We start from the raw sequence: 23,692 nt of genomic DNA on the forward strand, positions 1-23,692 counted from the left end.
TCTCACGAGAGTGTTGCATCAAGTGGGACCAAAATGGCCCCAGAAACCTCAAGAACCTCGCGAATTAAAAAATCTATTGACTAATGAATGATTGTAGGAGCAAAATGGCCTCTGAAATCTTCAGAACCTCGCGAATTAAAAAATCTATTGACTAATGAATGATTGTAGGACCAAAATGGCCTCTGAAAGCTTCAGAATCTGGCGAATTAAAAAATTTATTGACTAATGAATGATTGTAGGACCAAAATGGCCTCTGAAAGCTTCAGAATCTGGCGAATTAAAAAATTTATTGACTAATGAATGATTGTAGGACCAAAATGGCCTCTGAAAGCTTCAGAACCTGGCGAATTAAAAAATTTATCGACTAAACAATGATTGTACCTCGCGAATTAAAAAGTTTATTGACTACTGAATGATTTTTAAGTCCCCTGGCGAGAGTGTTGCATCAAGTGGGACCAAAATGGCCGCGAGACGCTTCAGAACGTCGCGTACCTTTTCTGAACAGTTCGTAAAGCCGCTGTGCACAATGGTCCCGCATTAATCGCGTCGATTACGAGTTCCCACGGCCACGTGCGGCATCCGTGAATCAGTTCTTCATCCGATCCGGCTGACTGGAATCGGGCCAGGCCTCGTAAATCATCGGAACCTGACGAAACGAGTCCGTGTGTCCCATGGCTTTCAGCGTTTCGTGGCCAGAGGGGCCACCTTCCCCCTTTATTGGAATATCCGCCCACAGCATTATGGGAATTATCAAGGAAATGGGACGAGCAGAAGCGGAGCGGGTCAGAAAAAGAGGAAGAACGCGAGGTGGAAACAGAGAATGCTGGTACCCCAATGCGACCACCCCAGCGGTCGATAAGGGATCGCTGCTTCCGTTGGTGGCGCGAGTGAGATCGTGCGCCATGTTTAGTAACCGCCAATCACGCTTCACTATTCGTATTACGTCAATTTCGTAACTAAAAACAGCATTTTTCGCTCTAAAATTGCGATTTTTCGAAGCACAATAGCAAGAATTGGTTGCAGTGCGTTGTATGAGGCGTTGTAATTGGTTCGTCGATGTTTTAATGAGTGTAAAGGTTACGTTTGCTCGCAAAGGGATTCCCAATCACTCCACTGCTCGTATTACATCAATTTCGTAACTAAAAACAGCATTTTTCGCTCTACAATTGCGATTTTTCGAAGCACAATAGCAAGAATTGATTGCATTACGTTGTATAAGGCGTTGTGATTGGCTCGTCGAAGTTCTGACGCTCGTAAAGATTACGTTTGCTAGCAAAGGGATTCTCAATCTCATATCCCACCAATTTCGTACCTAAAAACAGCATTTTTCGCTTTAAAATTGCAACTTATCGAAACACAATAGCGACAATCGACTGCATCCACGTTGCACGAGGCGTTGTGATAGGCTCGTCGAAGTTCTGACGCTCGCAAAGGTTACATTTCCTCGCAAAGGGATTCCAAAAGCCCGCAACGAGGCAAAAAAGTCCCCGAGCGGCCCCTCGCTCTCAAACCGACGTGCAGGCTTAATTTTAGCCGATCGATCGGCCGCAGAATAGACAAGTCACTGACTCGCGCAGAATTCCATTAATTATAGTACATCGTTTCGATCGGATGGTTGCGCAATACTCGTCTTATAAATAAGCCAGAGGTATCTCACGACGATCGAGTTGTCGATTTCTCGTCGCAGCCTCGCAGCGTTTCGCCCTGGCTCTCGCGAAAAACGAGCAAACGAACGCTCGCGCCTCGCAGTCGAGGGGGTGGGGGGTTGGGGACCGGAAATTGGGGCGATCGTTGGACAAAAGAAGCAGATCGTTCGCCACTGCTCAGTCGATATTCGACGAACTCGAGTCGCGTCTCGAAACTCTGGCTGCCCAAATCGAATGAAATTAAAAGAAAAAAAAAAAAAAAAGGGAGCTGAAGAGACGATGCTCGCAGTGCTCGCGTGTGCGTGTTTTCGTGTGTGTGTGTGTGTTTGCTTGCTCTCGTCAGTGTTAAACTGAGGACGACGGGGCAGAGGGGGAGAGGGCAGCAATCAAAGCTGATTAAGCCCACAACTGGGGAATCTGTGGGGCCAGTGTCTCACGCCAATCTCGCCCAATCAGCCGGTTGGCCGGGGAGATTTAAAAAATAGAATGCCTACTGTCAATTGTCCCATAATTTAAATAAATCGAATAAATGGACAAAGTGGCCAATTAGAGTAGTTGCTGCTTGCTGCTTTAACGCATTATTCGCTCTTTCTCGCGGTGTCTTCGCCCGACCGTCCCAACCCCCGCACCCCACCCTTCTCTCTCACCCCCCTCTTCTTCTTCTCACGCCCCAAATGTACGCTTGGTCTTCTTTGGTCCATCGAAATCCTCCGTTTTCGAAGTCGAATCGCGTTGAATTCGATGCTGATTGGAGCAACTTGCATTCTTGTGGTTTGAGGCTCTTTGATTGGACTGTGACTGCGCCATCTTTTGTCTTTTTATGCTTTTAAGATTGGTAATTGTATGCTTTGATTATATTTCAAGCATCTGCTTTGAAAGATTCAAGGAATAGAGTTGCTGCGGACCATTTTGCACCTTAGGTGCTCTCTTGGGATTTAAGCTTCCGTAATTTAAGCATTGCTACGCCATCTTTTATTTTTCTACGCTTCTGAAATTGCTAATTGTATGCTTTGATTATATTTCAAGCATCTGCTTTGAAAGATTCAAGGAATAGAGTTGCTGTGGACCATTTTGCACCTTGGGTGCTCTCTTGGGTGCCCTCTTGGGATTTAATCTTCTCTAATTCAAGCATTGCTACGCCATCTTTTATTTTTCTGTATTTCTGAGCTCACTAATTGAAGGCTTCAACTATTTTCCAAACATTTTCCTCGAAAATTCCATGAAATACGAATTACTGTGGACAATATTGCACCCTGGGTGCCCTCTTGCAACTTAAGCTTCCAGCCAAGGGGTAGTTTTGCTATTTTATATTTTTCTATGTTTCTGAGCTCACAAATCGAACTTATTGCTCTTCCAAAACATTAAAATCAGTACCAAAATGGCGTCAAATACTAAAAAATTGCAATGAACCCCCTTGCACCCTGGTTGCACCTTCAATATTGAAATAAACAGCTTCTGTTTTTGCCATTTTTCCTTTTTCTATGTTTCTAAGCTCACAAATTGAACTTATTGCTCTTCTACAACATTCAAATCAGTACCAAAATGGCGTCAAATACTAAAAAATTGCAGTGGACCACTTTGCACTCTCAATATTGAAATAACCAGCTCCTATTTTTACCATTTTTCCTTTCTCTGCGTTTCTAAGCTTACAAATCGAACTTATTGCTCTTCCAAAACATTCAAATCAGCACCAAAATGGCGTCAAATACCCAATACTCGAATAACATCGCTCACCACAAAGACGAAACACTTTCAACCATTCCACAGTCGCGCAAACTCAGCAAAATCGATTATCGACCCACCCCAGCCCTTGGCCTTCGCCTTTCGATCCTCGATCGCGCCCAAACACACACACACAGCTGAGCAGAAAACTTGCAAAGGTACAAGCCACGAACAATTCGAAGCGATTTACGAGCCGACAATCGCGCTTACGCTCGCACCTGTTCATTTAAACGACTCGCACACAGAGAACAAGCAGGCTGATACCGCGTCTGGCCATTAATTCCCCGTAAATACAATTTAATTAACAGCGACTCGCATCTGTGCGCCTCGCGCGCCGAAAATGTAACCGCACGCGTTCGATTAACCCGCGATAAGCGTTAATTGAGCGACTTTCTGAACCCTTTACGAGCTCGTTCCATTCCTTACGCAGAATCGCCAAACGACACGCTTTTTTCCACTTTGCTTCTTCAATTAAACCCGTCACATTGCTCAATTTCGAATATCTCATCGAAGAAACCTAAAACTCGACTGTTCTGCTCGAGTTGGACCAAAATGGCGGGCGATTAGCGCGTCCCAACTGGCTCGCAGTTCAAACTCGCAGAATTGCCAAACGACACGCTTTTTTCTACTCTCTTTCTTCAATTAAATTCCACGCAGTGCTCAATGTCGAATATCTCACGAAAGAAACTGAAATCTCGACTGTTCTTCTCGAGTTTGGACCAAAATGGCGGGCGACAAGCGCGTTCCAACTCGCGGAATTGCCAAACGACACGTTTTTTTTCTACTCTGCTTCTTCAATTAAACCTGTCACACTGCTGAATTTCGAATATCCCGTGAAAGAAACTCAAAACTCGACTGTTCTCCTCGAGTTGGTACAAAAATGGCGTCCGAACAGGCTCGAATCACGATCACTGCTCGATCGATCCAGTAAATCTCTTCTAGTTCCGAGAAACTCTCATTAACCAGCCGTGACGGTGATTAACAAATCAGCAGGCGAGGTTAATCGCAATGGTGGATGGGATTCTAGTCGAGGGACGCGAGTGCCGCGTATTAAGCGGCCAATTATGCGAATCTCGACTGATCTGGAGCCAGTGTAAGAGCCATGTCTCTCGAAGGTAGATAAGGTATCCTCGATGGTACGTGGGCAGCCGCAGCCAGCCTACCAGCCAAATAACAAATAAAGCATAAACGGGAGCTACAATAAATAACTGGTGCACCGCCAGGTCTCTCCATATACTCCTGCCTGGGGACCCTTCAGGCCCTCCTCTGCCCCTGCACAGCGGACTCGAGGGCCGCACCGCGTTCCTACGCCCCCACCAAGAGCTGTTCGCGAAGCGTACGCGAGTGTACACGGCACAGGAACGTTTATGGCGATTATTCTTATTCTATGCTTTCTTTGCATTGTACCAATGATTTTTTTTTTTTTTTTTTTGGAATCTTAAAGCTGTTGGAGATTTATTTTGGATGTGGTCGATAGTAATTGTAATTTGGGGGCGTAGAAAAATATTGGTACCACGCTTTCTTTAGATGGTACGAATTTATTATTATTTTTTTTTTTTTTTGAGGAATCTTGAAGGTAAAGAAGATTTATTTTTGGTGTGGTTGGTTGCAATTGTACTCTGTGAGCTTAGAAAAATATTGGTACCATACTTCTCAATTTTCTTGCCAATAATTTGAAGCTTTGCTTTTCAATTTTCTTTCAAGATGGTAGCTCTGAAGTTTTACTTCAATTCTGATTTTTTGGGACTCACCCTTTGCAAGAGTGTCTTTCACAGACTCAATGTTGAAGTCTCTGCAATCTGAATTATTCTTTAATTTTCTTGTCAACAGTTTGAAGCTTTGTTTTTTTTTTTAAGCAATCTTAAAGCTAAAGAAGATATATTTTTGCTGTGTTTAATCATAATTGTACTCTGTGGGCTTAGAAAAATATTAGAGAATTGTGAGATGGTCAGTGAAGGTAGTAATTAAATTTGCAGAAGAGAATGAAGAGTTTTCTGATTATTTTTATTGGATATTTCGTGGTTGATTGGAAGCTGAGGATATATTTTTGCAATTGTACCTTATCTTTAAAAAATGTTGGAGAATTTATGAGTTAGTGAGTGAAGAATGTTGGTCTTAGTGATAATTAAATTTGCAGAGAAAGAAGATGAATTTTCTGTGCCATTCGAACTTAGAAAAATATTGGAGAATTTGTGAGATGATTTGCCTTAGTAATAATTAAATTAAATTTGCAGAGAAGAAAGGAGACATTTCTAATTTTTTCTATTAAATGTTTCACGATTGATTAAAAGCTGGTGACATATTTTTGCAATTGTGCCATTTCGAACTTAGACTTAGAAAAATACTGTAGAATTGTCAGTTGGTGAAGGAGGTGTGCCTTAATGTATAATTAAATTTCCAGAGAAGAATGAAGACTTTTCCAATTCCTTTTAATCAGACGTTTCGCGGTTAATCAACGCGAACGATTGGAATTCCTCGACTGAGCGGCTAAATAAATATTTGACAGATAGAGAGCGTCGATTCGCTGTCACCATTCCCTTCTCGCCTCTCGTAATTGGTTACAGATGCATTATTACCCGGCTCGTTTCGCAGCCCATGCATAAACATTAAATCCTTACGACATGGGCGTCGTTGCCTCCCCTCTTGCGAGTCGCGTCTCTCGTTTCTTTTCCTGGGGGCCTCTCGAGCGGGCCCCCCCCCCCTTCCAGCCGCCAGGGGCCCACGGAACGATTGTGTTTCTAATTTCGCTAACACTCGTGAACCGTCCGGGACTGATTGAAATTCCTGCGATTGTTTGAGCAGGACCGTGGTCGAGATTTCCGAGTACGTGCCCTCGAGCTTCGACGCCAGCGCGGTAAAAAATAATTAAAGGCCCCTCTGATCCCGTCCGGCGATCATAAATTTGAATGCGTCTCGCGTTCGCCTGGGTTCGATGCCGACTACGACCGCCATTTGTCCAGGGAAACTCGATGAAAGCCTCAGAACTCGTTGATAAGGGTTTTTTTTTTTTTTACTGCTTTCTGTGAAACGAGATGTTGGTTGCAATTGAGATTTGTTTTATCAGATATGTCAGCCCTTCGCAAGCTTAATTGTTTCACAATTTTTTTGCCAATAGTTTGAAGCGTTGGGTTTAAATTTTCTTTCGAGACAGTAGCTCTCAAATTTTACTGTAATTCTGCAGGAGTAATCAACTGCAGGAGTGTCTTTCACAAGCTCAATTTCAACTATTTGCTATACGAATTATTCTTTAATTTTCTGGTCAGCAATTTGAAGCTTTGTGTTTAAAATTTTCTTTCAAGATGGTAGCTCTTAACTTTTACTGTAATTCTAATTTTTCTTGGATTCGTCCTTTGCAAGGGTGTCTTTCACAGAATCAATGTTGAACCCTTTGCAATCTGAATTACTCTTCAACTTTGCTTTTCAATTTTCTTCAAAATGGTAGCAATTCGATTGAAATTTTTTGGGCCTCACCTATCTACAAGAGTGTCATTCACAACCTCAGTGCAAGAATTCAGTCAAAATTCATCTAGATCAGAAATTAGATCATTTTATATCTTAATATTAGCAAGCTTTACTCTACTAGCAATTTCAACCCATTTTCTCCAAAATGATAGCACTTCAATTGAAATTTTCTGGGCCTCACCTATCTACAAGAGTGTCATTCACAACCTCAGCGCAAGAATTCAGTCAAAATTCATCTAGATCAGAAATTAAATCACTCTATATCTTAACATTAGCAAGCTTTACTGTACTAGCAATTTCAACCCATTTTCTCCAAAATGCTAGCACTTCGATTGAAATTTTTTGGGCCTCACCTGTCTACAAGAGTGTCATTCACAACCTCAGCGCAAGAATTCAGTCAAAATTCATGTAGATCAGAAATTAGATCATTTTATATCTTAACATTAGCAAGCTTTACTCCACTAGCAATTTCAACCCATTTTCTCCAAAATGGTAGCACTTCGATTGAAATTTTTTGGGCCTCACCTATCTACAAGAGTGTCATTCACAACCTCAGCGCGAGAATTCAGTCAAAATTCATGTAGATCAGAAATTAGATCATCTTATATCTTAACATTAGTAAACTGTACCCTACCAGCAATCTCAGCCCATTTTCTTCAAAATGCTAGCACTTCAATTGAAATTTTTTGGGCCTCACCTGTCTACAAGAGTGTCATTCACAACCTCAGTGCAAGAATTCAGTCAAAATTCATGTAGATCAGAAATTAGATCATTTTATATCTTAACATTAACAAGCTTTACTCTACTAGCAATTTCAACCCATTTTCTCCAAAATGGTAGCACTTCAATTGAAATTTTCTGGGCCTCACTCGTTCGCAAGAGTATCTTTTACAACCTCGGTGCAAGAATTCAGTTAAAGGTAATCAAAATCAGAGGAAAGATCGTTTGACATTCGAAATAGACACTACTCAGATATTTGTATTTCGAATGTGAAACGATGTTTGCAAAGGGCCCGTCGGTCCCAGAGCACCTCGTCCGCGGCTCTCTCGCGGCCCTCCGCTCCTCGCCCATCCGCTTCTCGCGCCATCTCGTCGCCGGGCCTAATTTATCGTTCCTCAACTTTTTATTAATTTCTTACCGCTCGCGGAATCGCGATCGCATTAAAAGGAACGGTCGACGGACGGGCGAATGGCCACCGCGAAATGCACCGTCGATGCACAAACGGAATGCCGTCCCTAATTTTTCGCTCGCCCCTCGAGCGGTCGCCGCGAGCGGGCCCCGTTCTTTTAACGCGCGGCGCCCCACCGCGGGCCCCATCGATGCTATCGGCACACACAGGCCAGAAGAAACGCATTTTTCCGCAAACCGCCGCGCTGGTGGCGCTCTCGAGACCCACCCCCTTCGTCCACAGCGGGGTAAAAAAGGAACTGGCTGCGAATTCCGGATCATGGATCACAAAGGATACCTTCGAGAGAGAGAGAGAGAGGATACCTCGAGTAATTGGGATGGCTTTCGACGTGATCCTCTTCGAGCAATTGAAGGATTCGTGGTGATTGCATCGCGCAGGGTTGATTTGGTTTTCTAGATAGGGTGTTTTGGGTTTGAGCGAGGTTTTAGCAAGATATTTTTTAAGATTGCATTTCTTGTTTCATTCAGAGAGCTTTGAGATTGAAAGACTTGTGGTTGGTTTGGTTTTCTAGGTTTTCTAGGTGGGGTTTTGGGGGTGGGATGTGAATTTGAGGGTTTAAGGGAGGGATTTTTTAAGATTGTATTTCTTGGTTCATTTAGAGAGCTTTGCAATTGAAGGATTCGTGGTGATTGCATCGTGCAGGGTTGATTTGGTTTTCTAGGTTTCCTAGATGGGGTGTTTTGGGTTTGAGCGAGGTTTTAGCAAGATATTTTTTAAGATTGCATTTCTTGCTTCATTTAGAGACCTTTGAGATTGAAAGACTTGTGGTTTGTTTGGTTTTCTAGGTTTTCTAGGTGGGGTTTTGGGGGTGGGATGTGAATTTGAGGGTTTAAGGGAGGGATTTTTTAAGATTGTATTTCTTGGTTCATTTAGAGAGCTTTGCAATTGAAGGATTCGTGGTGATTGCATCGTGCAGGGTTGATTTGGTTTTCTAGGGTTTCTAGCTGGGAGTTTAGGGGTGGATATGTGGGTTTCAGGGATTGAGGGAGGTTTTAGGAAGATATTTTTTGAGATTGCATTTCTTGTTTCATTTAGAGACCTTTGAGATTGAAAGACTTGTGGTTTGTTTGGGTTTTCTAGGTTTTCTAGGTGGGGTTTTTGGGGGTGGGATGTGAATTTGAGGGTTTAAGGGAGGTATCTTTTAAGATTGCATTTCTTATTTTGTTTAGAGAGCTTTGGGAGCCTTAAGTATGAAGAATGTGTTGTTGAGAATATGTAGGGTCCATAGTAGCACCCATGGGTGCTAGTGATTAAGGTCTTGAGTGAAATTTTAGTCAGCAATTTTTTAAGATTGCAAGAAGTGCAATTTTTCGCTTCTTATGTTTCATTTAGGGAGTTCATGCTTCATTTCTTTTTATAAGTTTCAAATATCAAAAGTGTACTTAATAATATATTACCAGCACCCATAGACGCAACTATCACCCTCTCAACCCCAATACTGTCAACGTAAAATGCAATTTTACGCTTCTCACGTAGTTTTTCAACTCTGAGAAATAAAAATCACATTCTCAACAATATACAGAATCCACAGCAGCACCCTGGGTGCACGTTTCACCTTCTCACCCTCCACTCTCTCACAGCAAACCTCTCAACCCCAATAAAATCGAACCCAAAATGCAATTATACACTTCTCACATAATTTTTCAACTCTCGAAAATAAAAATCACATTCTCACCGATATATAGGGTGTACACCAGCACCCAAAGATGCAACCACCGTCCTCTCACCCTCCACTCTCTCGCACCAAACCTCTCAACCCCAATAAAACCAAACCCAACAGTCAATCACGCCTTCGCAAGCAGTCGTTCAATCAGGTCGAACCTCACCTCTCCCTCTCTCTCTCTCTCTCTCTCTTTCTAGGCCTGTTTTCAAGGTTCACAGCCGGCTCGAAATTAGAAGGATTAGTTAATCGACAGCGGCGCCTCAAATAAAAGTCCTCCGCGCGTATATTCTTGGCGACCTGACGGCGAGAAAAAAAATGGCACCGCGAAATCGGGGACGACGGGGGTTGGCTCGGTGGGAGAACGACGGATTCCGACGGTTTCGAGGACGGCACGCGGATTGCCAATCGCCTGTTTCCCGATACAAAGCCGATCGGGGCCAACAGACGTTGGGTTGTTTCGCAATTACCTTTTTCGAATCGTCGCGAGCTTTTATTGCCAGATATTCCGTCTCGCGCGCCCCTCCCCCCTCCTCTGGCCTGCTAATTCGCGTTTAATTATAGCCGTCGAAGGGGGACAGTGACCGGGAAAAAGCTCGTGACGGGGTAAAAACGATGCTTCTCGCTGGTCCGCGGGTTGTTTGCGTCTGCTGTCGAGTCTCTTATGAGTGTTTTGGTGCTTGAGACTTTTTTGGACCCTTATGCGCCATTTTGGGTGTTCGAGTTTAGGGAGATTTCAGTCTGGTGAGAAATAATTGAGAGTAGAGGGAAGATTCAGGTTTGTTAGGGTTCTTTCTGTCGTGGTTCCTTCAGTGGACATTTTGTAACCCTTTGGTGTTCGTGAGCACATGTAAAAAGCTTTATACGCCATTTTGGAGCTTCGAATTAATAAAAATTTGACTTTGTTGAAGTTAAATGCTGTTGGTTTCGAGAAATAATTGGGAGTAGAGGGAATATCGAGGTTCTTCCTGTTGCAGAGTCCTCAGCAGCCATTTTGCAACCCCTTGGCTGTCTATGAACACATTTCTCGCAATCTTCAAGCTTCAAATTAGTAAAAATTTGCTTCTATTTAAATTAAATGCTATTATTCTTGAAGAATAATTGTAAGTAGAGGGAATATTAAGATTCATTGCTGTTGCAGCGTCCTCAGCAACCATCTTGCAACCCCTTAGTGTCTATGAACGCATTTTCCGCCATATTAGACTCTTAATTAATAAAAATTCGCCTCTATTTAAATTAAATGCCATTATTCTTGAAAAATAGTTGTAAGTGGAGAGAATATCAAAGTTCTTCCTTTTGCAACCTTCTCAACAGCCATCTTGCAACCCTTTGGTGCCCAAGAGCCCATATAAAAACCCTCATCCGCCATTTTAGACTTCAAACTAATAAAAATTCACCTCTGTGGAATTTAAATTCTATTATTCTTGAAAAATAATTACAATTAGAGAAAATATCAAAGTCTTTCCTCTTGCAGCGTCCTCAGCAGCCATTTTGCAACCCCTTGGCTCTCTATAAACACAAATACACACTCAGAAATTTTATTTTTCTATTTCTAACTTCTTCCTACTATATTTATTCCAATAAATCTCATCCCAGTTAGAAAACTTAAAAAGTGGATGACATAATTTCACTGTTAAACACTTCTTTAATTAAATAACATCTTCTGGTTCAGTAATAATCGACAAACAAATTTTTAACAGGGTTAATTATGCGCTACTAATTCTTTTTCCATTACTACCCTCTTTCTACCATAAATATTCCAATAAACCTTGCTTCAGTCAGCAAAATTAAAAAGTAGATGCCAAAATTTCACTGTTAAACACTTCGCTAATTAAACATCATCCCCTGGTTCAGTAATAATCGACAACGAAATGTCGAAACCAGTTAATTATGCGCAGCAAGCATTCGCTCGCGATGGAATTCAAGCTGAGATCGATTCATAAAAGGCGAGAGTCAGTTCAGGGAAACAGGACGGTCGTTCGAAGGAGCGCGCCTCGCAAAAAACAGCGCAGAGCGGGAGGAGTGGGACTCAGACGCGGGCCCATTCTTCGATCCACCCTCTCTCCCTCCCTTTCTAACTCGCATTTGGCTGCTCTATTAATTAGCAGAGCTGCGCTCTCCTCCACTCTGTTAATTCGCTCTCTCGAGCGGGCGCATTTTATTTTATTTTTCGTTACTTTTCGAGGGGGGGCCCCGTCTCAATCCGGCTCTATTAATTAGCCAGGGCCCTTTTTTAGCCACGTTGGTCCCGCGGACGCGGTCGAGCGAGCCCCGTTGCGAAAAAGCGCGTCCTCCTCGGATTCCAGAATCACCGGAAAGGGAGAGGAGATGTCCTTTGGATGGCGTTGCTAAACCGTGGGCCCCTCGAATTATCTCGTTTTGTGTATGTGGCACCGTTTTCTGCTGGGATTTCGCTTGAGAGACGTGGAATAGGTCGTTGTGCTCGCGATTTCGTAACCTGTGAGACAGTTGGGTGTCGAGGGTGCGCTCTTGGGTGCCACTGATGGGTGACGTGGTAGTAGAATTGTTTTCAGGGTGGGTTTGAAAATTCTAGAGTCAGTTTTTGGGATTTTAGAGAGATATGAGGGTTAGTTTGATGTGTTCTAATTCTTTCTGGGGACTAATGTATTCTTTTGGTTCGTAAACAGAGAGAGTTGGGAGTCGAGGGTGCACTCTAGGGTGCCACTGATGGGTGACGAGGTAGTAGAATTGTTTTGGGGATTCTAGAGTCAGTTTTGGGATTTTAGAGAAATGTGAGGTGTTCTAACTCTTTCTATAGACTAACGTCTTCTTTTGATTAGTAATCAGTGAGACTTGGGAGTCGAGGGTGCACTCTAGGGTGCCATTGATGGGTGACACAGTAGTAGTATTGTTTTTAGAGGTGAGTTTGAAGATTGTAAAGTCAGTTCTGATATTTTAAAGGGATATGAGGGTTAGTTCGATGCGTTCTAACTCTTTCTTCTTTTTCTGTGAACTAATGTCTTCTTTTGATTCGTAACCAATGAGACTTGGGAGTCGAGGGTGCACTCTAGGGTGCCACTGATGGGTGACGAGGTAGTAGAATTGTTTTGGAGATTCTGGAGTCACTTTTGGTATTTTAGAGAGATACCAGGGTTAATTTAATGTGTTCTAACCCTTTCTGTGGACTGACACCTTCTTTTATTAATTTCAAATAGTTTTAAAAATTATTTGCCACAGCTAGCATTATTTTATAAATTACTAAAAGTGTAGAAAGTGAGAGAGTATTTACATATCACCCCTAAAATTAAAATATGTTATTCAAAATTACTCTGAGATTGCCAAATATCCTCTGAAAAATGTATGAACCCTCACAGAATATATACCACCCCTAAAATTGACGTATCGACCCTTGCAGAAAGCACACACAAAATTAATTTCAGTGATTCTCCACTTCCTTAATCGCAAACCAAAACTCAAGTTAAATTATTTTATAAATTACACAAAGTACAGAAAGTATTTCTGGCAATTTTACAAAGACAGAAACGCACCTTAAAAATATTTTAAAAATCATTTTCAAGTCCCATGAAACTGAAAATATCTTTAAAAAAATATTTCAATACGAATCGAACGATTAAAAATTATTTTCGAGTGACGAAGAAGTCCATCGAGCGCCGCAAACGAAATTGGCGGCCCTTTGAGAGGGACGAAGCAGACGAGAAGAACAGTCGCGCGTTTTCTTAAAATGCTCGCCTTTAACCCTTAGCATTCGCGAGCCTCTTTTCCTCTCCTTTCGCGATTATATTCTCGAAATAGTCAACCGGATGCCGGGCTGTGTGCTCGCGGATATTCCGTATATTTCTGGCGACCCTTTTTCCGACGAAAACGAAGAAAGCGGCGCAGGTCGATCTCAGAGAACAGTCTCGCATCCGCGAGATGAAAACCCAGCTGGAATTTCATTTTCTTTAACAACCTCAACGCTCCTTCTAAATTAGAAAAAAAGAATGATTACTCTTCTTCGAAATCAACTAAAATTGCTTCTTGAAAAATTATTAGTCTCTCTGATAAAATTAAATAGGCGAAGATATTAGAAAAAAAATCAGAGAAAAAAGAAACCTCTTGACAGATTTAATTCTTCTTCAAAATCAACTAAAATTGCTTCTTAAAAAATTATTAGTGTCTCTGATAAAATTAAATAAACAAAGGTATTAAAAAGAAAACTCGTTTAAAATTCGAAGTAAGAAGTTTGAAGTTCGAAGTTGAAAGAAGGGGTTGAAACGGATTCGATTCTTCTTAAAAATCGACCAAAATCTCTGCTTGAAAAATCACCAATATCTCTGATAAAATAGAACAGACGAAGATATTAAAAAAAAATTCGTTTAAAATTCAAAGTAAGAAGTTTGAAGTTCGAAATTGAAAGAAGGGGTTGAAATGAATTTAATTCTTCTTCGAGATCGGCTAAAATGTCTCTGATAAAATTAAGCAAACGAAGAATAGAAAAAAAAAAATTTCTCACAGCCAATCAATTCTAATATTCAAAGTTCGAAGTTTGAAACGCGTGCGGGTTGTTCTCGCGCGGAATTGGAAATTGAGATCGAAGAACCCGTAGGCGTACTCGTGTTTTATGCGGTTTAACGTGGCGCAGAGCAGTTCGAAGGGTTTCGGATTAAGCGGTTTCCGCGTGGCTGGCGTCTGAATTACTTTCGTGAAAATCGATAATACACTCCTCTCCATAATGCTGTCCGCGTGGGGCAGCTGTTAAAGCGTTTGACAAATCGCCCCCTGCGAGCGGATCCGCTTCGATCCGCGCCGCGTGCTTAGCCTCGATTCCTGCGATTGTCCGCGAAGGAGCTAACTGGCGTCCATTTCGCAAATTTCTCGGGTAACAACCCATTAAAATTTACAATAATCATTCGCCACTTCGACTCTGAACGTCTCGTGACTCGAAAATTATTTTCAATCGTTCAATTCCTATTTCAATATTTTTCTTTTCAGATATTTTGAGACATATGGGACTTGAAAATGATGTTTTAATTTTTCTAGAGTGTGTTTCTGTCTTTGCAAAATTGTCAGAAATTATTAAACTGATTAATTAAAATTCTCAGAGATTATTGAATATTTTAATATTCTTTGGGGTGCGTTTCTGTCTTTGTAAAATTGTCAGACATTATTATTAGGTGTTTTAAAATTCTTTGGGGTGTGTTTCTGTCTTGGTAAAATTGTCAGAAGTTATTGGACTGATTAATTAAAATTCTCAGAGATTATTGAATATTTTAATATTCTTTGGGGTGTGTTTCTGTCTTTGCAAAATTGTCAGAGATTATAGGACTGAGTAGTGAAAATTCTCAGAGATTATTTTCATATACTTTGGGGTGTGTTTCTGTCTTAATAAAATTTCCAGAAACTATTGGACTGATTAATGAGCATTGTCAGAGATTATTAAATATTTTAATCTTCCTTGGGGTGTGTTTCTGTCTTCTTAAAATCAGAAATAATTATTGGACGTTTCGTGACAGCGAAAAAAATTTCTGATTGGATGTTTCGCGACTGACGAGCATTAAAAAACATTTCTGAACGATCGCATCGCTCAGCAGCCTCGAATTTCTGCTCGAAAAAATGGCTCAAAGAGAATCTCGCGCCGCAGTCGCGACGCCTCCCCTAGTTTCCGGTCCGCGAGTGCAGCAGCGTCGTTTTCGACGAACCAACCGCGTAAATCAATTTCCCTCGCGGGCAGAGGAAATCACAGGCAGCGACTTGTCGCTAATAAATCGAGCTTTATCCAAGCGTCCGTTCACCGGTTCGCCATAAGTCGCTTAAAGCCGTTGCTCTTCGCCGCTTTGGTAATTCGAGTTAGCCGTTCGAGACTCCCTTTCTCTCTCTCTCTCTCTCTGTCTTTTTCCCTTTTTCTGTCTTTCTTTCTCTCTCTTGTGCTGGCCACGGTGCTCCTCTGTTATTTCGCGCTTGGCGAAAAGCGAGAAAAAGGACGAGGCGCGCGCGAGAGAGGACCGAGACCAAGAAGCGCCGATTGTTTTAGCCCTAGGCCAAATTAAAACGGAGAACTCGAGAGGGTCAGGGCCGTCGCGGTGGGGAGCTCGTACACCTTGCTTTTCTCTCCGTCCATCTACTCGATTTTCTTTTTTTTTTGAGAGAGAGAGAGAGAGGGAAAGAGTTTATTAGAGATTCGAATTTTTGTTTCACGTCGAATGGAATTAAAGCATATTCTGTCTAAAGGGATTGTGACGAATTGTTTTGATATTTTAGATGAGATTTGGATATATTCTGGGATATTGGGAATTTTTCTTATTTTTTTTTTTTTAGGGTTTATTAGAGATATTTGCAGTTTTGAATTGTGTCGAATAGAATTAAAGCATATTCTGTTTAAAGGAATTTGGATTTTTGGATTATTATGAGTTGTTTTGATGTTTTAGATTAGATTTGGGTATTCTAGGATATTGGATATTTTTTTTTTTTTTTTTTTGAGGGATTTGAGAAGATTTTAAAATTCTTTAGGGTGTGTTTCTGTCTTTGTAAAACTGTCAAAAATTATTAGGCTAATTAGTAAACATTGTTAGAGATTATTGGATGTTTTAATATTCTTTGGGGTGCGTTTCTGTGTTGGTAAAATTGTCAGAGATTATTATTGAATGGTTGGCTTCCAAAGAAGTTGAAGAGGCTCGAAGGCTCACAAATCAATTATTCAGTCAAAAAATTATTAAATACTCTTCCAGTCGACGACAAGGGGGTTGGTTCGTAAAGAGATATCTTCACCTTCATTCTCAATCAACAAATTACCAACAAAAATCCCATAGCTTCTCCAATTGCCATTAAAAGCCTAGATTTCTAAAAAATCCAAAGAAGATCGTCTTCAATCAACACTAGAGACTTTATAAATCATTTATTCAGTCAAAAAATTAGAAAATACTCTTCCAATAGATAACAAGAGGGTTGGTTCTCAAAAAGATGTCTTCGCCTTCATTCTCAATCAAAAAATTACCACGAAAAATCCACAGCTTCTCCAATAGCCCTTAAAAGCCAAAAATTTCCGCAAAAAACCAAAGAAGATCGCCTTCAATCGTCTCTAAAAACGCAGAACATCTCGCGTAGGTGTCCACGAAGAATCGACAGCTTCCCCAGGCTTTATAATTAACCATCGATCGTGTATATTGCGCAAATCGGCCGCGCTGTTTCTTTTAAGGAAAATTCCTGGCCGCTGCCGCGCTGCGTGTCTTCTTCGGTTTTGCAAGCGGCTCGCCCCTTCGACGGAGCCGATCCGCGTGCCAAATCACGCGAGTGGAATCGGAGAAATTTAAAAAATATTCTAAATTTAATTAGCCCCCGGCCGTTGCCGCGGTCTTTCGAAATCGCGCGGGCTGCCAATGGCCGGTTGAAAAATAGCCGATCGGTTCGGCTTGGGCGGGGTGTGGTGGCATCTCGAGCGAGGAGGAAGAAGAGGAGGACGAAGACGAAGAGGAGGTGACGAGCAGACCAGCTCTTGACCCCTTCGTTCGTCGCGTACTCTCGCGGATTGTCGAGGACCAATGCGAGATTGAGCAGTTTTCAACCCCTTCGTAGCGGTTCATTGTTGGGTTTGACAAGGATTGAGAAGGTTGAGATGTGATTTTTTTAGTTTTTCGAGATTTCAGAGGGTTTGGAGCTAATTGGTTTAGCCGTTTTCTGAAATCGAGTAGCTCGACACCTTCGTTTGTCGCGTACTGCGAAGGAACTAATGCGAGGAGGAGCATTTTCAACCCCTTCGTAGCGGTTCGTTGTTGGGTTTGAGAAGGATTGAGAAGGTTGAGATATGATTTTTTTAGTTTTTCCAGATTTCAGAGGGTTTGGAGCTAATTGGTTTAGCCGTTTTCTGAAATTGAGTAGCTTGAGTAGCTTGCTCTTCGTTCGTCGCGCACTGCGAAGGAACTAATGCGAGGAGGAGCATTTTCAACCCCTTCGTAGCGGTTCGTTGTTGGGTTTGAGAAGGATTGAGAAGGTTGAGATGTGATTTTTTTAGTTTTTCCAGATTTCAGAGGGTTTGGAGCTAATTGGTTTAGCCGTTTTCTGAAATCGAGTAGCTTGACACCTTCGTTTGTCGCGTACTGCGAAGGAACTAATGCGAGGAGGAGCATTTTCAACCCCTTCCGTCGCTGGCGAGTGATTCGTTGTTGGGTTTGGGTTTTCGTGGGTTTCGAGGGATTTTTGAGGATTATTTTGGAGGTTTTTGGTGGGATTTAGTAAGTTGGGATGTGATTTTTTTAGTTTTTGGAGATTTCAGAGGGTTTGGAGCTAATTGGTTTAGCCATTTTCTGAAATGAAGTAGCTTTGAAACTGATCTTCTTATTTTCCATTTATTTCAATAGCTTCAAAGTTAATTCTCTCAATTTTCCTAAGATTAAGTAGCTTAGAACTTAATTTTCTTATTTGTCATGGATTTAAGAGACTTTGAAGTTAATTACTTCTTTTTTTTCTAAAATTGAATAGCTTCAGAGTTAAACCTCTTATCCTTGATGAAATTAAATAACTCAGAATCTAATTTTCCGAGTTCTCACTAAAATCAACCAGCTTAGAACCCACTTCTCTTATTTTTCTTAAGATTAATCAGCTTCGAAGTCAACTTCTCCATTTTTCCCAAAATTAAATAGCACCTTAGAACCTAACTCTCTCGTTTTCCTTGAAATTAATCAGCTGCGAAGCTAATAATCCCCCACTTATCATTTTCATCTACAAAAGTGATGAGAGAATTAATAGAGAAGTGGAGAAACCCAACAACGACGCTCCAAGGATAAATAAATGGAGAGGGTTGATGAGAGTCCTCAAGAGTGAGCTTTGAAAGCGTGAAAAAATTAATTAGCCTCTGAATTCGAAGGTACAAACGACCAGAAGATGTTCAAAGAGCAAAATAATTTGTTTCGAAGTGTTAATCGCGAAGAAATGAATTTTAAAATGGAAAATTTGTGCTTTCTCACGAGGCAACGAGGAGGACGCGTCGTTGGGTTTGACGAGGCGTCCAATTCGACGACAGAACTCGCCAGTCGGTGGACCGTGGGAACGTGGAATTGAAATTGGGCCTCTCGTTGACCCCTTGATTGCTCGACCCGCTCCTCTTTCTCTTTCGTTCCCAATAAACATTGTAGATACAATGAAATCGAATTAAGGGACTCACGTCTCTCAATCTGCTCTCGTCCTGAACTTTATTCGTCTGCCAGCTACTCGATTTTAGGAAAAATGGAGGAACTAGCTTCGAAGCTGCTTGATCTTAAGAAGAATAAGAAAATTAAGTTCTAAGCTGTTCAATTTTATGAAAAATCGCAGAATTTGCTTCGAAACTACTTAATCCTAAGACAAATTACCTTCTACCCATTTCACATCGTTTTTCATTTTTTTTTTTACCAGTTAGACACAACATTCAACTTCAAAATCTTGTTACAGAAGTCAGCAACCATATATTCATCATCTGGCACATAAAAATAATTTTTAATTAATTCTGTTCGCTAGTTAAATTTTTTCTAAAATGTTCAGAGCAATCTGTGACTATTTCTCGAGGCACTTAAAATTCTCTGCTATTCAAAAATCGACAGCCATGTCTGAGTGCATCGCAGAACAACGTCTGCAGTAAAGAAAAACTTTCGCATGACTTAGACGCGCGAAAATAAATTGTTGCAACACCGTTCAGCGCGTCCGTCGAAGACAACGGAAAGTTACCACAGTCGTTTAGACAATTGGCAAGATCGTGTTAGACGTGGTGTAGAAACGCAGTGCACAAAGTGGCCATTTGTCGAGTGGCGAGCGCTTTGAACAAATTCGCTGAATTCGTTTATCAAATATTTATTTATTCACTCAGAGAATTGTAAACGAGTGTTGCTTTTGAAAGTCATTATCGACTGTTGCACCGCGATTTAAGTAGTCCGTTGCAAGCGTAATTAGGAAGCATTGACACTTTGAACTGTGCTCATTTAAATACGACCTCGAGTGCAGTGGCCAGAGGAATGTGGAAGCAATTTTAAAAAATTATTGCTGGTTTATTTATTGCGATAGAGTCTCAAGATTTTTTTATATCATAGATGAAACATCAGATTTTAATTATTTATAGTGGTTGGTTGCATATTTTATTTATAATTTATTTTAAAAATTTGAGAGGAGCAAAGTTTATTTTACTGTTGGAAATGAGAGTCATTGTTTGAATTAGTTGTGGAATTATAAGGAATTTTATATTTTTCTGGTCTAATAGAACTGATAAATGACTGTTTAGGAATATTTAATTAGAATTTGTGATGAAATGGTTCTTGAAAAAAAATAAAAGTCAATAGTTCAGTACATTCAAGTTTATTTGCAAAATAAAATTGTTTTCAATTGAAAATTTCGAGGATTCATGTAGAAAAAGGCAGTCTTGGTCTTCAAATAGAACAATTATCAATTTCTATAATAATATTCCTCGACTGTTACTCATACAATAATTTTAAATCCAAAAGAAAGTCATGCAACCCCAAATAATTAAATTTGCATCTTACAACTTTCTCAAACCAATATAAAAATAAGAAAAAAATAGAGAGATCCATTCTCAAAGCATAAAAAATACATCTTGATCTCAACAACAATTTCAAATCCAAAAAAACATCATTCAACCCTTATACAACCCCAAATAATTAAATCTGTGTGCACAATACAATCTCAAATGGATATAAAAATAAGAAAAAAATGTAGCACTCTTGTTCGAAGGGTTAAAAATTCATCTTGATATTAACAACAATTTTAACTCCAAAAAAACATTATTCAACCCCCTCATCCAACCCCAAATAATTAAACTGCGTCCACAATACAATCTCAAATCGATGAAAAAACTAAAAAAAAAAAGAAAAAGGAGCATTTCAAGAGATCCATTCTGGTTCGAAGGGTTAAAAATACATCTTGAAGATACCAACAATATTAAATCCAAAAAAACATCATTCAACCCCCTCATCCAACCCCAAATAATGAAATTAATAATTGCCATGGACAATACAATCTGAAATCGATGAAAAAGATATAAAAAAAAAGAAAAAGGAGCATTTCAAGCGATCCATTCTGGTTCGAGGGGTTAAAAATACGCGTCTCTCGTCCCTTCCGGAAGACGACAGCCCGTGCGCCCAGGGATGGATCCGGTCGACCGTCAGAAACCGCCACTGGGCATCGATAGAACCGTGGCGGGCCGCTTAATAATAGTCCTCGCTCGTTACGCACTCGTCGAACAGCCTTGTTAAAGGCTAACAGCACGGCTCGCTCAGAAGGGAATATTCGAAAGTTATCGGCGACACGCGATCTCGTAAATCAGCGAGCGTTAGAAGGCGGTTTTGCGGAACTCCACGGGCGAGAGGAACGACAGACAGCGGCCATTCTGATCGGTCTCGAACCGTTCTCGACTCGGTCTGAGGCCTCTTCTGCACTGCTTTCCGCTCGTTCTGCCAATTATCTCGAGTAATTCCATTAACGCGACCGTTCCCGCGCCACTGATTCTCTTTGGCGACTCTCAGATTGCTTTTATCAACGCGCGGGGGTGCTTTCTTACCAAAGAAGACTTGGAAAACGATAAACAAATGAATAACAATAATCAGAAAAATAGTAACGCTCGTTAGCGACGTGTTAAATCGATATTAACGTCAAACAACGCTTCAGAAGTTAATTTTATTACCTCTGGGGCCACTGAGATTGCATTTATCCAGGGGTGGCTGCGTGTTTTTGTATATTCTCGCTACAGATGACTTAAAAAAGAAATTACAGTAATTTAGAAAATAATAACGCTCGTTAGTGACGGGTTAAATCGATATTGATGTCAAACAACGCTTCAGAAATTAATTTTAATACCTCTGGGGCCACTGAGATTGCATTTATTAAGGGTAGGATGTATATTCTCGCTACTGAGGACTTGAAAAACAAATTACAATAATTTAAAAAATAGTAATACTTATTATTGACGTGTTGAACTAATATTGGTAGCAGTAACCCCTCAAAAATTAATTTTATTACCTTTGAGACCACTAAGATTGTATTTATCAAGGGGTGGGGCTGTGTTCTTGTTCATTTTTGCAACAGAGGACTTAAAAAAGATATTACAATAATTAAAAAAACAATAACGCTTGTTATTGACGTGTTAAATCAATATTGAAGACAAACAACCCCTCAAAAATTAATTTTATTCTCCCTGGAGCCGCAGAGATTGCATTTATCAAGGGATGAATATTCATTCTTGTCCATTCTCACTACTGAGGACCTAAAAAATAATAAACAAGTGATTAACAATAATTTAAAAAATTATAACACTCATTTAAACCAACATTGGTACCAACAACCCCTTAAAAATTAATTTACTCTCTCTAAGGCCACTGAGATTGCATTCATCAAGGGGTGAATATTCTTTCTGGTCCATTCTCACTACAGAGGACTTAAAGAACAATAAACAAACAAGCAACAATAATTAAAAAACCAACAACACTCATCATTGACACATTAAACCAACATAAACGTCAAACAACCCTTCAGAAAAATGATCTCATCAAAAATAATATCGCATTTCCATCCCCCATTTTATTCTCTGCCCCATATCGCGAGAAATTCGTCGAATAAAAAATCGCAGCATCGAATTTCGATGTTTTGACAGCGGATCGTCGATCCGTGGCCGTTTCTCTTCGATCCTGCAGGTTTCGAACGATTTTAAAGGGTGCGAGAGGGTTCTCTGTCTCCTCGTGCGCGAGAAAAGGGTTCGATCCTGTTTATTTTCTGGAACAAGGGCCCAGCAACCTCGTTTCGACCCTCCTCGTAAAAGTTTACGCGGAGGAGGCGCTCGAATTGGGGTGGTTTCGAGCTGGGGTGAATTCGATATAAGTAGAACGCGTGTTTTCGCTCCGACTCGATTCAACCCCGGCTTACCGTGTAGGGGTGGACTTTTTTTTCCTTTGAAACTGCAAAATCTTTGGCCCCAGCTGGGGATTTTTAATCGCTGGGGGCCACACGCGAGACCACCCCTTTGGAAAATTCTGCGCGATGGGATAAGCTTGATAAGTTAATAGAAGCTCGAACAGTCTGTCCTCTTTCTGTCTAGTATTCTGAAATTATTCATTTTATAGATAAAACAAATTAATTTCATTTTTTTACGAAGCTAGAAAGGGGTGAGTTGAGTTTCTAAGTGAAAAGTGTATTAAAAATTGCGAAATTATTTGTGGAGATTAGTGAAAAGGCTTTATAACAATCTTGACAGTTTAGTTCCTCTTCTTTTTGTCAAATCTTCTGCAATAATTAATTTTTATAAAGCCAGAAGGGGGTGAGTTGCGTTTCTAAGAGAAAAGTGTATTAAAAATTGTGAAATTATTTATAGAGATATGTAAAATGGCTTTGTAATAATCTGGGCAGTTTATAATTGAAGAAAATTACAATTTCTAAACGTCCATCATCGAAATAAGCGATCAACCCCTTTCATTTCCAACCCTTTCGACTTTAAAACAAATAATTCTCAATTTTTCGACAGTTTTACGTTCTCAGCTGTCTAAAATCGAACTTATGAACCAAGGAAACTTAAATAACGCCTCACAATTCCAAAAATCCCAATTTTCAATCATCCACCCCCAAAAAAGCCTCTGAACCCCTTCAATTTCCACCTTTCCAACTGCCCGCCAAACAATTCTCAATATCACAATTCTCGACCATTCAGAACCAAACAGATGAACCAAATAAATCTCAATAACGTCTCACAATTCGAGACACAGTCCACTGCACGCGAATCGCCCCCCCAAAAAAAAAAGAAAGAAAGAAGAAACCGGTTCGTGAGGCGGTCGATAATTTTATCGAAATGATTGTTCCACGCTGAGGTTTCCCCTCGTTAAATTTACCAGCCTCGCCAGGGTAAGTAACTGCTATGGCAGAAAGAAATAAAGCAGGAAGAATGGAGCAAAAGAGAGAGAGAGAGAGAGAGAGAAGGGGTTGAAAGAAAGAAGGGGGTGCGCGATGGAAAGAATCAGAGGGTCGCTTTTGGTTGACACTAAGTAGTACGTTCGTAACAGTGGCCCCAAAAATCCATTCGTCCAATGGCCAGCT

General features: G+C 40.7%; 1 protein-coding gene across 1 annotated transcript in view; it reads left to right on the forward strand.

The window, feature by feature from the left end:
* The window catches only part of LOC143431069 (zinc finger protein castor homolog 1), an 83,367-nt gene that overhangs the window by 49,267 nt on the left and 10,408 nt on the right, over positions 1–23,692 (forward strand). The gene's annotated exons all lie outside the window — the stretch shown is intronic.

Source organism: Xylocopa sonorina, chromosome 16, assembly GCF_050948175.1.
Source record: "Xylocopa sonorina isolate GNS202 chromosome 16, iyXylSono1_principal, whole genome shotgun sequence".
NCBI classification, from domain to species: domain Eukaryota; kingdom Metazoa; phylum Arthropoda; class Insecta; order Hymenoptera; family Apidae; genus Xylocopa; species Xylocopa sonorina.